Consider the following 15,768-nt stretch of genomic DNA (forward strand, 5'->3'; position numbering starts at 1 on the left):
CGCCATGCGCCAGCCTCAGCGGCTATTGGAGGGTGAACCAATGGCAGAGGAAGACCTTTCTCTCTGTCTCTCTCTCTCACTGTCCACTCTGCCTGTCAAAAAAAAAAAAAAAAAAAAGAATGCAGGGTGGAATATGAAGGCAATACGGTGTGAGAACCAATGGAGGTGCCAGGGCAAGAAACACATACCAAAGTTTCTCTCTTTTGGGCAGTGAGGGAGAATGGCTGAGCCTTTATGTACTTGTTCCATCAGTTGGGTAGATATAACAAGCTATTTTAAGGTGCATCAAAGGTTTTCAAAAAACCACCTGGAATACTTTTCTTGTTCTATGCTAGCACCAAAGTCCTACAATAATTTCTCACAGGTTCAGTCTAGCTTATTCATGCTGCTTGTTACCTTCCATTAGCCCCAAACAAAGCATGCATTGAGTTCTATGGAGTGCTTTCCTGTCTTCTCATGCTTCCTGAACGCCCTGTCATGTGGCAGCCCAGTTTCTGCTCCCTGTCAGTGACTTCTGTCCTGAGGTCCCCCACCTGGCCACACCAGTAGTCTCAGTGTCTACTTCAACACACCCGTTATTGCATATGCTGGTGGAAGGCTTTTCTTAGTGGTGGCCAAGGGGAGGGCACTTGCAGGAGAGTCGCAGGGGTTCTTTTCCTCAGCTTAGTAGAGAAATAAAATGCCAAGAAACAGTTGGCAGAGAGCCAGAAACTTTTATTCGAAAAGAAACTTTTATTTGATTGGCAAGTGACAGAGAAGGCGTCTGGTCCAAGAGCAGAGCAAGTGGAGTGCCTGAGCTGGACACTGGCTTTGAGGACATGTCCCAAGTTTTAAGCCATTACTACCTGTTAATTAGGTTATCCTATTGGGGGCACCCATTGGACAGGGCTTTCACATACTGTATATTGACTGGCTTGGGTCGCATGAAGATAGCAGGGGTCTCCTGGAGACAGACCTGATGCAGAGATTTAACAGAGACTCTAAGATGCATGCAACATTGAGCTGAGAATTGGAAGTTGAGAGTAGGAAATGCAGGTTTGTAAGAATAAATATGGATGTTGTTGGCATATAGAGGTAGTATTTGAAGGTGTATTGGCCAGACCTGGTGTGTGTCTTGGGTGATGGACAGAGGACAAATAAAACCAAGGCTATGCAAGCTCAAAGTGAAGGTTGATTCCCTTGCTGAGCCCTAAGTTCTGACCCAGCGTGGACCTTGCATGGCCTCTCAGTGAGAGAAGCATGATCCCCTGTCACGGCTTCTGTCCTCCAAGGACGGCAGGACTCCCAGACCTGACTTGGGGAACAACAACTCTCCAGGTTCTTCTCCTCATCTTCCTTTCCCCAGGGAGAACTGGGTACAGAACTCTCAACTATTTTAACTTCATCAAAAGACCAATATGTTAACATTTCAACCATCAACATTTCTTTAAAATAAAGATCTCTGCGAGTGAGATCCCAGTAGAAAGAATGGGCCATCAAAGAAGGAGGTACCTTTCTCTGAAGGGAGGAGAGAACTTCCACTTTGACTATGACCTTGTCTACATAAGATCAAAGTCAGCGACCTCAAGAGGCTTCCATAGCCTTGGAAACTCATGACTAGAGCCTAGGGAGATTTCTGATGCCATAAGCAAGAGTGTCAAGTTGTTAAGTCAACAACAGGAGTCACTGTGTACTTACTCCTCATGTGGGATCTCTGTCCTTAATGTGTTGTCCACTGTGAATTGATGCTATAACTAGTACTCAAACAGTATTTTACACTGTATGTTCTGTGTGGGTGCAAACTGATGAAAACTCTACTTAATAGTCGGCGCCATGGCTCAATAAGCTAATCCTCCACCTTGCGGCGCCGGCACACAGGGTTCTAGTCCCGGTTGGGGCGCCGGATTCTGTCCCGGTTGCCCCTCTTCCAGGCCAGCTCTCTGCTGTGGCCCGAGAGTGCAGTGGAGGATGGCCCAAGTCCTTGGGCCCTGCACCCCATGGGAGACCAGGAGAAGCACCTGGCTCCTGCCTTCGGATCAGCATGGTGTGCCAGCCACGGCGGCCATTGGAGGGTGAACCAATGTCAAAGGAAGACCTTTCTCTGTCTCTCTCTCTCTCTCACTGTCCACTCTGCCTGTCCAAAAAGAAAGAAAGAAAGAAAGAAAGAAAGAAAGAAAGAAAGAAAGAAAGAAATCTCTACTTAATATATACTAAATTGATCTTTTGTATATAAAGATAATTAAAAATGAATCTTGATGTGAATGGAATGGGAGAGGGAGCGGGAGATGGGAGGGGTTCAGGCGGGAGGGAAGTTATGGGGGGGGGGAAGCCATTGTAATCCATAAACTGTACTTTGGAAAATTATATTTACTAAATAAAAGTTTAAAAAAAAATAGCGACATCCTTACATAACTGATAAATTAAAGCATACTAATTGAGGAAATTGGACATTCCCAAAGAAATCAACATTGACCTCAAGAGTTGTTGATCTTTTTATATCACACATCCCTGTACATGCTTTAAACATCATATAAAATAGACACCATGTTTTTATCATAAGATTGGTTATTACTTTTACAGAAAACCCATAAGTCCAACAAACTACAATTCCATGAACCAAAATTGACTTCTTCATTTCTCTATGTTGATTCTGTCCTTTGGTTTCCTTTCTTTTGCGTCTGCTGCTGCTGCTTTCTCCTCTGATCAGAACTTTACTTACCTACCCCTACCAGTTAGGTCACCTTCTAAGAACCACTAAGGCAACACTTGGAAGCTGGCCGTTGGAGACAGCAGTAGAAACAAGCAACCTGAATGAATTTCTGATGTTTCACTATGGAGAGCTGTCATACAATTGCAAAGAACCTTTTTTGATTTGCTTCAGGTAAAGTTAGACATTTTGATATTGATAGTTTTGTGAAAGTCTTCTATTAAAATACTTCTGTATGGGTGTGTTTGTTAGCTTTTACTCAACACTTCAATAAACCTCTTTTGCAACAATGGCTGTTTTTGGGGATACTCTCAGTAGTGACCACTTTGACTGTGGTAGTGGTAGGTACATTGGTGGTTCAGTGGTAGAATTCTCACCTCCCACGCGGGAGACCCGGGTTCGATTCCCGGCCAATGCAGGTTTGTTCTTTGCATTTTTTGGATCTTTACACTTCTCTGCAAAATTGCACTGCATAGGCCAGTGCTAAGACCCTTGTCTAGGTGATCCTGAACTGAGGACAAGAGCCCATGAAGCAGCAACACAATCTTAGTGGGATCTCAAAGTTACTATGCTCAATAAGAGCTTAGGAGAGTTTTTGCAGTTTGGAATGTTGGTTCTTGGAGCCACTGCCACTACCACCTAAGCTCCTGGACAGTCCCTGAAAACTTCAAGAACACCCAGGTCCTCGATCACGAAGTGGACCTTGGGCTGAGCGCTGAGCCGCCTTTCTGTGGAAGGAGAGGAGCCGCGGAGCTGGCGGGAGCACCCGGGGGCCTGGGGCACAGACACCGTGAACCAGATTTCTTGGCCTGGGCCGCCATCTCTGCCTCCGTAAGTTCAATGCTGTTCAGAGAATGGGTCCGCGTCCCCCGCAGTGTGTGCGTCAACAGGTGTTGGCCTGAAAATTACATCTTTAATAAAAGAAAACAAAGTGTTTATCTTTAAACAACAGTCAAATGTTGAGGAAGAACATGTAGACCTCCTGACCGAAGATAAGCGACCTAAAATTTTCTTTCCTCTTCCCTGAAAGAACCTCTATCCCCTGTAGCCTGAGAACTGAGACTGGGGGAAACCACACATCCTGAGAAGAGGGGCTGAGTAACAAAGCAAACTGAATTGCCAACTGGTGAGGCCAAGGCAACTTAGGCTGGCTGACAAGGTCACAGCAGAAGGTGTCTCAGCAAGGCGTGAGAATGACAGCTGTGGTCCTCTTGGTGGTTTTAGATTTGATGGGAACTACACTCTGCATAAGAAAGCTAGAGCTTCCTAGTGGTTCTGCTAAGGATTGCTGCATTTCTAATTTTAGGGAAGAGCACTTAGACTCATAATCCCCAAAATGTCCTTTGATTTGTAGGATTGTAATCAAGTCAAATGTCAGTGTAGGAGAAGGGGTTGATGCTTTATGCAAGGTTGAGCTGTTTGTGGGAAAGAAGTAAAAGGCAACAGGCTCCCTGGTGTATACTTTCCACTAAAACAACGATAAATGTTATTAAAGCTTTAATTCAATATGTGCTACAAATACAACAATGGTTAGGATATCAAACCTGTGGAATAGACTTAAGTGAACCTTTAGATAAGTGCAATCAAGAAAATAAAGAGTTACAGAGAGAACTACAAAAGGGGATACATTTTAAAAAGGGCCTGCTTTGAACTTGGGGCTTCTGGTAAAGATTAGATTAGGAAGGTACTATTCTAGCTTGTGTAGCCAATTTCTGCATAGCTCCACAGCACTCCAGGCCTTGGCTTGTGTGGGCAGCCCATTGTCTCGCACCTGTCTGTGATTGTAACCCATGCTCTAAATATGCACCCTGAAAATCAAAGAAACTGTAACTAGATGTAGACATAGAATCTAGAGGCACCATAAAATACAAGGTCAATGGTTCTAAGAAAATGGACAACAGACTTGCTATTGTAAGAAGAAAGAATCACATGTGATTTATGCTATGAAGATAAGTCTGGTGCCTGAAAGCTAGAGCCATGCCTTCAGCCTTGCTGTGAGTGTGTCTCTCATTTCTTCCTGTGCCAACGCCTCTCACACCTTCAGGAAATGCTGGACTGGCTGGAGCTGGACTCTGGCACCCAACTTGCACGGTGTCCACTGTTAAGTGAGGGAGTCGATAGAGAAGGGCTGGAATCATGGGAAGTGAAAGCGGCACATGTGAGAAAAGCCAGGTGAAGACGCAGGCATCAAAGCTCTAAATTTTGCTGTGTTCTCCTTGCCAGTAAAGGAGCCTTTCAACACGCATTGGAGGAGATTCACTCAACTCTGCCTGGGGAGCCTTCAGTGCTCTGCTCTGAGGCAATGGCCTCAGAATAGAATATGGAGTCCTCATGGACTCACCCACACTTGTCTTCTAAACCCCTGAGGAGGTGCAGTATATTCCAAAAGAGCTACGTGACTCTTCCCATTTACAAAGACAGAAACACATGAGATATATGTGGAAATTGATATTAAGGGTATAGGATAATAGTGAAGGAGTCGTAACATTGGATGGATGGACTTCCAGAATGTCTTACTCACAGTTATGGTGACAATGGCGTGGCTTCTGGTCAAGGAACTCACTCTGTAGCAAATGAGTTGCAGCCGTGGGCCTAGGCTCATGGAATTCATTGATTTCACCACATTCTCTCACATCCTGAAGCCTCTGGTCTGATTAGAACAGTGGAATGACCTCTTGAAGCCTCAGTTACCATGCCATCTATGTGGGACAAGGTTTTCCAGGCAACCATTCACCAGGCGGTGCTGTTTCTCCCATAGCCAGGATTCACAGGTCCAGGGACCAAGGAGTGGAAATGGAAGTGGCACCACTCATTATTACTGCTAGTAATACATCGGCAATATTTGGCTTTCTCTACCTTTGCCTTCACATTCTTCTGGTCTGGAAGTCTTAGTTCAGAAGGGAGGAATGTACCCATCAACAGACAATGGTTCTATCGAACATTAAGACTGCCACTCAGCCACTTTGGGCGTCTCATGCCTCTGAATCCACAAGCAAAAAAGGAAGCTACCGTGCTGGCTAGGGTGGTGGACCCAGATTGCCAAGGGCAAGTTGAACTGCTTCTCCATCCATGGTGGAGGCAAGGAAGAGTTATGTCTAAGCACAGGAGATCCCTTGGACATCTCTTAGACATCTCTTAGAGCCCTGAGATAAGTCAGTGGAAAACCAAACCAACTCAATTCAGACAGGATTGTTAATGATCCAGATACTTTAGGAATGCAGGTTCATGTACCCCCCCCCTTCCCCCAGCCCCACACACAGCAGGTGAATAACAAAGACCAGCTGAGGTGCTTGCAGAGAGCAGAGGAACATGGAACTGAGTGAAAGAAGGCAGTTACAAATACCAGACTTGTATGAGACCAGTTGCAGAAACAAGCATGTAATAGTTACAAGTATTTCTTCCTTTCTCTCTCTCTCTCTCTCTCTCTCTCTCTCTTCCTCTCTCTCACTCACTGTTAGTCTCTCTTGCTCACTCCTTACTCCTACCACATAAGATGTATCAACTTAACAATAGCATTGAAGTTACAGGATGCTAATGGGAAGAATAGCCTCTTGGTTTGTGGATCGTGATAGTTTTCTTATGTTAGGCACAAGTGAAAAGGGGCCATGGTCTTTATGTGGAGCATGCTTAGAGAGATGTTTCTGAATGGCAAGTTGACAAAGATTGCACTAAGATTGTACTATCTGGTGGACAAGACACCCAGGTTAGGAGGTTGTTGTCTTCTTTTCAGTAACATATTTGTAACAATGACCACAAACGCACTAACCCTCCTTTTACAAGTAAAGCTTGACTAGTCCCTGGGTGGGCTCGAAGCACCAACCTTTCAGTTAACAGCTGGACACGCTAACCGATTGCGCCACAGAGACACGGGAAGTATCATGTTTCCGGTTTCAGAATACACTAGGCATTCACTGAAAGCCTAGGTTTGGCCTCCTCGCTGCAAGATAACTGCAAACTCCAAGCTTCGGGAGTGTTTGGGACCCTGTCGCGTCTGTCCCATTAGAAACCCTGACACCAGAAGGGCTTGCCAAGTGTCCTTGGCTCCGCCTTACTCCTCGCCTGCTTCGGAAACAGCGCCCCAGGGACGCCCGAGTCCGCCACCGAGTCCGCGGGAGCCGTGCTGGGGCCCACGGGGTCCGAGCGCGCCCGTGGGCTCCGTGCCGGCGCTTCCCACTCCGCGCTCCGCCCGGCTGCCCTCGGCGGAGTCCGTGAGGTCGGTGCGACTGGTGCGGGTGAGTGACCGCGCCAAAAGCAGACGCTGGAAAAGGAGCCAAAGAAAGCAGAGGCGTCGCTGAGACAACGAGACCTCCCAGGAGGCCTGCGGGGAAGCACCGGCCAGATCCCAGGGGTGGGAATCATGACTGTGTGGAAAAAGCGGGAGGAAGAACCGGAGACGCGCATGGGAGAGAAACGCTCAAGGATCTCTAGCCGTCCAAGAAGGAGGCAGCGAAGAGATTATTTCGCTTTATTTTTGAAGTAGCCAAATGATAGGCGGCACAATGGTTGCCAGCAAGCTTCTCCAGCCTGGAGGTCTGCAATTCGAGCCCGGGACACCGCGACGCCTTCCAGCCGCAGCTAGCGAAGGGACCGGTGTCGCTTGGCTTCAACTCCTGCAGCCACTGGCGCGGAGGGAGATCCCTGGCCCGAAGCGATCCGAAGAGGAGTAAACCTCTCCGTTCACAAATCCGGAGCCTGCCACGTCAAAGAAGGAAACTTGGACGTACTCTTTGTCACAATTGGATGGGAAATATCCTCAATGGTGAACTGCTGCCTCGCAGGGATCCCGAGGCAGGAGCTTCCACCAATGAAATAATGTGGTCGTAGCCGTTCTCCCGAGAGAGCCATTTAAAATACCAGTCGGACTTTTCTTTTCTTTTCACAGGAAACCAGATTGAGCATTGAATGAATTTACAATAAAAAGCCAAATCAAAAGCCGTGGTCCAGGCTGGCTTGTCTCCACTCCCTGTATCCTAGTTTTTATGGGAACAATAAATTATTGCACTGCAGTACACATTGTAAATTGCTGCACTACGGTACAGCACTTTTTAAAAAGAGGTAATTACTGCGGTATGGTTAATTTTGATAAATGCAGTCAGCACCCAGTTCAAGTTATAGAAGATTGCTATGATTCAAGAAAGGTGTGTGGAGCCCCTTTCCAAGCCATTCCTTCCCTCTCTCTCTCTTAGTTAATCACTATTCTGAGTCTTATCACCAGAGCTCATAATTGCCTATTTTTAAAATCATGTCAACGATTGTACAAGGATACTCAAAAAGATTGTGGGAAATGACAGTTAAAGGTAAGTCTTTGCTGTAATTTTTTTTTTTTTTTTGGAAATCCATGCAGATGAGCAGTCTTGAGAAAGTTCACACAAAAATAATTATATCATGAAAAATGCATGGATTGCATAAATGTTTCACCAAAACAAATGTTTTAATTCCTTTTTCTATGAAGTTTTTGAAGTACATTGTGTACTTGTTTGTATCTGGCTTCCCCCCACCCCCAGGGAAATTATGCCCATTATGTTCATGAGATATAGCCAAGTTATGTGTCTCATTTCTAAATTTTGGTCCCAAAGTTTCCTGAGCTTTTGATGGAAGAAAAAAATAGGAAAGTCACTGAACTCCATATGGAATATTGGTCCTCCATGGCTGAAATAAATATCTTCCTAGGGATTTGTCTCTTAAACTCCAAATATTGTTCTGAATTAATTCAAAAATCACTTTTTAATTAAGGTTTCTGCCAGTACCATATATCCAAAGCAATCTAGATCAGTTTTCTATTTAGTGTAGACATGCATAGCTTGCCTGTACTATAATTACTATCTAGCCCATAATTGTAGGTGAAGTAACACCATGATAGTAGGGACTCCATTTTGAAGCACTTGAGACTCCATTCTGGGAAGGTGCCCCCTCAACACTGTGAGACTCTGGTCTGAAACTATGATCTAAAACAGCTGAACAATAGCAGTGCACTACATCACACTTGGCAGAGCATAGAAACCCCCTAGCATGATCGCTCAAGCTTGGAGATGGATAGGCTACACCTGGGTTAATGATAAAAATGTAATTTGTCTATGTCCTACATGTGATTAAACCAATGCCTGCATTAATGTCAAGATTATAGTGGAATTGTTAAGATTGTAACTAGTATTGTCAAGATTATAATTGAAACTAGTTTCGCATAGGTTTTAGGTCAGCATGACCCCAGTTGCTATGTATTCCCCGATCCTAGCAACCATGAATTCCCCTCCCTGTTTTGTGGTTTTTGCCTTTATAAGCCCTGTTGCTTTGGTCTTCAGGGTTGAAAGTTCTTTAGGGATGAGCCCACTCTCCACCGCGACAATAAAGGACCATCAAATTTTATCAATGTGTGGAGCTCCTTTGTTTACACTCGCTGAAGTACAACATAGGCATCTAACCCCCCTCCAACCTTAAAAATTAATGAGCAATGGTGACATGGTTGTATCCATACAGGTATCTTTATGGGATCGGAGCAAATATTTCTCTGGGGGCAAGAATTTAAATTTGAGTCAAACTGTTTCCTTTTAGGAAAAGGAAAACACTGTTTCCGCCCGGTCTCGAACCGGGGACCTTTCGCGTGTTAGGCGAACGTGATAACCACTACACTACGGAAACCACCAGTGGGCAGTGCGTTAAAATGCACCCTGGAAAATCATTGCAGCGTCATATTTGCAATATAGGAAACTGAACTACATTTCGAGATTAGATAACATGAGCTCCAAGAAAATACCAACTACCCCCAAAAATAAGGAGCCTGCGACGTCCAAAGAATCAGGGACTCCACCTGAGAGGCCTCGCGCCGGAGCTGGCTGTGGGATCGGGCGTCTCCCGCAGCGTTACCGGGTGCAGAACCGCCCGCCGGGGGCGTTCTTCGCTGACTGTCCAGCCCCAGAAGCTGAAGGAGCTGCGGGTCAGGTGCGGCCGAGCCACGGGAGCGTCCCGCACGGCCTTCGTGGTCTTCTTGGCTCCGGCCGGGCTGTCGGTGCTCCTGGCTCTACGCAGGTGGCTGGCGCTGGGGTCCAGCGGAAGCTGCGGGGGCCCTCTTCCCGCCCTCCAGACCCGGCGGGGCCTCACCTGCGCGCTGTCCCTCGCGGGCCTTTCGCCCCAACTTCTGCTTGTCCTCCTCCCGACGACGGCGCCAATGCCATGGGCCGCGGTTTCAATCTGACCCTTGCGTCACAAGCTCAGTTAGCACAGGTTGCGTGTTAGGGCATTCGGCTGTCGGAAAACTCGGAACACCCACACTTGTGCTTCCCGGCCTGGACTGAATTCGAGTGAGGACCAGGCCGCGAGATGAAGAGTGGATCGCTGGGGTCTCAGGGCCACCGTTCGAGCTAGGACGCAGGAGAGCACAGGCTTGTTCCGCGGTCAGGGCAGTTTCCCTTCACCCGGTCTACCAGAATCTCCGTTTTGGTCTTTGTGATGATCCACCTCAGCAGCTCTGGAAACGCGGACTCGCCCGCGGGCAGCGTTTGGAGAACCTCAAAGTCCGAGGTTTCCCGTAGCCTCACCCCAAAGGCCTGCAGCGGGGTTCCCAACCTAGCCAAAGACGCGCGGTCCTTCCTCTCCTTCTCACTTGAACTTGAATGTAAAAATGAAGCTTGGATAGAACGAGCCGTTTTCTCCAGCACTTGCTTCTCGTAACCGCAGTGGTTACCGCGTGTGCTTCACACCCACCAAGTTCAAGTGCTCCCGCTGCGTGTAAGGTGAACGCCACAGCTCCCTAGACTGAAACTGGAGGGCCAAGATCCAGCGGATGCCCTGGTGGCTTCAGATTAGACAATGTCGTGAATTCTCCGTCCTCTTCCCATCTTGTCTGTCACTTCTCCCATCCACAAGAGATCACAACCCCCGCGCGTTTCCACGAACATGAAAGGGTCCTTGCTGGACGAGAGAGGGGAGTGTCCATTCTCCTGAGAGAGCAGCACGGGCGCAAGCCTCTGGGGAACCCGCACTCCCTGCGGTCCCGCACGCCTGTGCCTCGCCGCGCCCCCACACGTCCCCGAAGGAGCCGCTGGAGCTCCTCCGCGGGCCACCCCGGGAGCTGCCGGGTGCCAGCCGCTCCCACAGGAGCCGCGCAGCCAGGGCCCCGCCATGGTCCCTGGGCCCTGGGCAGGCCAGGCAGAGGCTGAAGCGGAGGACAGAGCCGACAGAGGCGCGCAAGGACAGCCCAGTGCCACTCCCGGGGGGCGCGAGGGACATGGGTCTGCTCGCCTTGGTCCGCGCCGCTTACTTGAACTCCGTCACCAGGAGGAAGGACCGGGTGACAGCAAGGCCCGTCCTCGAGCCACAGGAACACACGCGCTCCTGGCGGGTTAGATGTGGAGTCGAGGAACGCCCCGGCGTCAGAGCCCTCGTGTTTGGGATTGTTCTGAGCGTGGGGAGGATGGGGACCGAGCTCCAGCTGAGATGGAAACACTCAGGGGCGGCAGGGTTTGAGGGACGGGCTGGTGGTGGTCCCTGGGGACCTCAAGACCTTGCTTGGGAGAGATTCCCTCGGGCGTCTGTATCCCTGCTTGCGTGTGCGTTGTCGTTGGAGCTCGTAACAGCTCAACTCTCATTTTCTTGTCGACCGTGCGCCTCCGGGTCTTGCTCGCTCCCGCCACCCCCGGGTGCCCTGGCGGTTGCGCACATCTCTCCCGAGGCCCGCTGTCTGCTCCCCAAGGCTGCGTCATTTCTGACCGCAGCCGGGACGTAGCCCCTGGCTGCACACGCACCTGACAGCTTTGACTAGGGAGCTGCCTGCGAGGCGGGGCTCCTGGTGGGTCCGGTGCGATTCACCCTTTGGAGAGAATCTGGAGGGGGCGGCCTCCCGGGGCTTCCCTGAAGGGGGAGGAGGCGCAAGTGTGGCTAGGCGCTCTGGGAGCACTCAGATTCGCCTTACCTGGAAACCAATCAAGTAGTTGGTGATGTGTGTCCCTGGTTTTCACTGCTGCAGCCCGGGTTCGATGCCCGGTCAGGGAGACGTTGTTTTGCAATTTCCTGTGGGATGCAGGTGGTGTCCTTGAAACCTCAGCAGTAGGAGATCTGTCTTCGAAAGCCTGAAACTCTCTGGAAGGGCAGAAGTAGTCTGGACCCTGGCTTGGCTAGGTCACACAGCTCTGCGGGATGCACATCAGCACAGGCTCTCTCTCGACTTGCTGGATGCCCATTCTGCACCCCCGCCCCCCGCTTTGCCTCTCAGATTTAACTCGCCCACAGGAGAGAGCTGAAAACGTAGTGGAATTATCTTTCTTAAAGGATCTGAAGTTGCTGGGGACTGAACAAAACAGGCAGACTCCTGGAAGAATGGAGCCGCTGTTCCAGCTTCACAGATGTGGCTGAGAGCAAAGCTCGGTTGTCTGCTCATTTCAAGTTGCTGGACAAGGTCGAGGCCACCACAGCAGCTGGGAAGTCAAGGGGGCTGGAGGAAATCTCAGAGAGGAAAAAGCCAGGAAGGCAGTTCCAGGCATGTGTGGAGCTTGTGCGAGTTTGGGTGGCTCCAGGCAGTCCTGCTACAGCTAAAGGGACCCAGAGAGACCTCAGCTGCCATCTGCTGAAGGGGAGATGGGCACAAGCACATGGGCCTCTCCTACCCATGGGGAGACTGGGTTGAGCCAGGTTTTGGCCTGACCCAGCCCCAGGTGTTGTGCACATTTAAGGAGTGAAATATTGGATAGGGGTCCTCTCTCTATGCCTCTTATTTTTTCTCTGTCTCATTTTCTCTCATCCAAGGCCCCTCCCACACCAGGGTGTGGGGGAAGTGTCTTCCTGGTACTTACCTGAATCAGCCTGCTAGCCTAGAGGTCTGGTAAGCCTGGGGCTTCCTGTGTTTCAGAGATGTCCAGCTTTATGTTGGATTGCCAAAGACAAGTCAGTGGACAGGAAAAGTTCCGCGTCAGAAGAAGAAATCCAAACAAGACTGAAGTTTGTGAAAATGCCCAGTGCAATCTGGGCACATGTCTCTCTCTGTGGGCTGCACTGAAATCTTTAGGATGGAAATCTGGGCTCCTCAGGAGGACTTTCAGCATCAGGAGTGAAGAGCTGCCTCTCAACACTCATTGCAAAGATTCTATGACTGTTCCCTTGGGTTGTCTGGCAGTGACCTGTGTGACTTTGCTCTCCTACAGACTCTACAGACCTGCCTCCTACAACACAGAATTTCTTCCTGAGCCATCACAATTCCGGAGTCAGGGACACAGCACATTTTTGTGAGCAATCCCAGGGACTTAATGACATTTGATTCTGGAATGAGTGATGGCCCTGGACCGGTGCTACCACTCTGTAGTGTACAGGAGTGCACATATGAAGTTGGGAGTTCAGAGGCAGGCATTGTGGTGCCATGGGCTGGGCTGCCGCTTGGGACACCTGCATTCCGTATCAGAGTGCAGAGCATCAAGACCTGCCTCCACTTCCAGTCCAGCTGTCTGCCAATGTGTCTAGAAGGCAGCAGAAAATAGCCCAAGGACTTGGTTACCTGCCACTCATGTGTGAAATTTGGATGTATTTCATGGTGCCAGCTTCCCTCTGCCTGACTCTGACTGCTATAGGCATTGCAGGTGTGAACCAGCAAATGGAAGATCTCGCTCTCTCTCTTTCTATCTGTGTGTGCATTTTTCTGCACCTGCCACATACATACATTTCTCTAAAGGAATTACTTGCTGTTTTGAGCTGGAGAATGTTTTAATTTTGATTTGTATAAAAATACAAGCAACAATATGTATGTTAAATAAACCTTCTTCTGTGAGGTTTCTAAACTCTCACCCTTCAAGGAAAATGAACATGTGCCTAAGAGCTGGTAAATCGTCTGCATTTTTCTGCCTGTTCCTGGACTCAAGTCCCTGCTATTTTTGTCAGCTGCCACAGCCTCTGTCATCCAAAGGTTGGGGGTGGGTAGGGAAAAGGATGAGGGCCTCTGAGGATCCTCTCCTGATCTAGGCTTTGGTGTCTTAGAGGCTATCACATTTGCAGAGGGAAGGGCTGGGATTTCTGCAAGCAAACTGACCAGTGGTCCTGCTTTGTAATTAGGTCCTCATGCATGATGACTTCTTGCTTTGATTTAGACTTGCTTTGTTGTTTTATTTTCTTGTCAGATGGGGATTTATTGGTGACTAAACTTTGTTGGTTTTGAAATTAAACAAGAACATTTAAATTAAACAAAAACAACTTCCAACATCAGTTGTTGTGGGGAAATTAGGCACAGGAGGCAATTCAAAGATGGCGCCCAAAGGAAGTAAGGTGGGCGGTACCCAAAGTCGTTTACCACCAATGCTGACTGAACCCGCAGCAGCAGGGGAGGTGACAACTGATGATGAGTGTGCAGACATATGGCTGGTCCTGTAAAAAGTCACCGCGTAAAATGACCTTTTAAGTAATTGGTTGGTCCTTATGCCCTGCCCCAGTAATCCTGCTATCTTGTGCTTTAAAAGGCTTTGCTATGCGTGCAATAAACTTGAGTCCCCACTGCTTCTGACTGTCTCCAGGATCAGGGAGCTGGGGAATGGGAAAGTGGTGCACTTTCTTCGAACCCAGTCCATCCTCCTTCAGGTGAACTATGACCCCACAAGTTGTTACCTGAAATAGAAAAACAAACAAACCAATAAACCTCATGAACAATCTTCTGTGTGGTCTTGCTGACAACAGCCTGGGGCTGGGGCTGGAGATGGGGCTGGGTGGAGATGGAGGCCAGAGGGAGCCCGACTGTGGGGAAGGGGAGAAGTGACAGGAGTGGACCACAGGCCGGAAGGAGATGGTGGCGCTAGCACATGCAAGGCAGAGAATCCTGAAGTGTGCTAGCTGCCCGTGGTGTGGGACACAGGGCCCCAGCACCTCCCGTTGCCAAGAGCCCTGCTCCCAGCTGCTGTTGCAGGTTAGTTAGCTAGACCCCCGCCAGCTCCACCTCAGCCTCAGTTTATCCTCCGTGCTGCTCCTCAGGAGAAAATGAAGGTCTTTGCCAGGTCCCGGGATGAGAGCTCAAACATGCCATTCACAGCCTTGTTACAGCAAAGAGAAGACATTTGCAGGAAAATTTGCCTAAATCCATTTCAAATCAGCAGGAGTTCAGCAAATGCCTATCTGGTGCACACAGGACAGGCTAAAGATATTTTGAGACTTTTAAATAACCTGAAGATATTTTTGTGTTTGGTTTTACTCCTCAGTAAGAATCTAGGATATTGTAATTTGAATTTGAATACAGTAAATTTGTATTTTATCAAAGACCAACATGAATCATCCTTGCTTCAATTTTTTAGCACATTATTTTCAGCAGTATTTTGCTCATTTTTTTTCTGAAAGACTACTGATTCCTGAGGCAGTGGGGTGAAAGCCGTGCGGCTGTCCCCACGGCTGCCCGACCTCCGAACACACTGCAGGGCTACCGCTCACCTCTCGGCGGAGTCCCAGGCTCTGGAGGGCACAGAGTCACTCTGCAAGGCTGGCGGCAGCGCGGGACAAGTGGCCTGGGGAAGTCACAGCTACGTCCCTGTGCCGCTAAGAGATGAGTTCCTGTGGCGCAATCAGTTAGTGCTGTTAACTGAAAGGTTGGTGGTTCAACCACACCCAGGGATTGCTTTGGTTGCTTTTAACCTCCTTGAAAGCCATCTTCGCCCCCTCCCCCCCTCATTTCTGACAGCAGTCAGGGTCCCCTACCCCCTTGTCCCCAACTGGGATCTTAGAGAATGGCTGCTGTGGCGTAAACTTTATACCCCTGTCATTGAAGGGTGCAGACCATTGCCTCTATTACTCCATGACAGATGGTGCCAGACGTTGGAGGAGCAGTGTCCATAGCAATGGCTCTCCACGGAGATGAGAATCTTCCCCTGTTGAGCTGGTGTCTCACGTGGGCTCAGTTCTTCTGTTGAATCTCAAGAGCAGAAGTTGAGTGCTTTGACTTTGTAGAATGTCTTCTCTCTCTCTCTCTCTCTCTCTCTCTCTTCCTGTCCCTCTCTACCTCTACCTCTACCTCTATCTCTATCTCTATCTCTATCTCTATCTCTATCTCTTTCTCTTTCTCTTTCTCTTTCCCTTTATCTATCATCTCTATCTCATTCCATCTTACTCCTGTGTCATATTTTCCCACCAGT

General features: G+C 48.8%; 1 protein-coding gene and 2 non-coding genes across 3 annotated transcripts in view; 2 read left to right on the forward strand and 1 right to left on the reverse strand.

Annotated features, from left to right (window-relative positions):
• The window catches only part of LOC138843266 (uncharacterized), a 47,341-nt gene that overhangs the window by 18,763 nt on the left and 12,810 nt on the right, over window positions 1-15,768 (forward strand). The gene's annotated exons all lie outside the window — the stretch shown is intronic.
• On the forward strand, window positions 3,034-3,104 carry TRNAG-CCC (transfer RNA glycine (anticodon CCC)). Its single transcript has one exon. It is a non-coding gene; the product is annotated as a tRNA-Gly (tRNA).
• TRNAV-AAC (transfer RNA valine (anticodon AAC)) lies at window positions 9,250-9,322 on the reverse strand. Its single transcript has one exon. It is a non-coding gene; the product is annotated as a tRNA-Val (tRNA).

The sequence above is a fragment of the Oryctolagus cuniculus genome, chromosome 7, assembly GCF_051225735.1.
Source record: "Oryctolagus cuniculus isolate XC-2025 breed Fujian yellow rabbit chromosome 7, ASM5122573v1, whole genome shotgun sequence".
NCBI classification, from domain to species: domain Eukaryota; kingdom Metazoa; phylum Chordata; class Mammalia; order Lagomorpha; family Leporidae; genus Oryctolagus; species Oryctolagus cuniculus.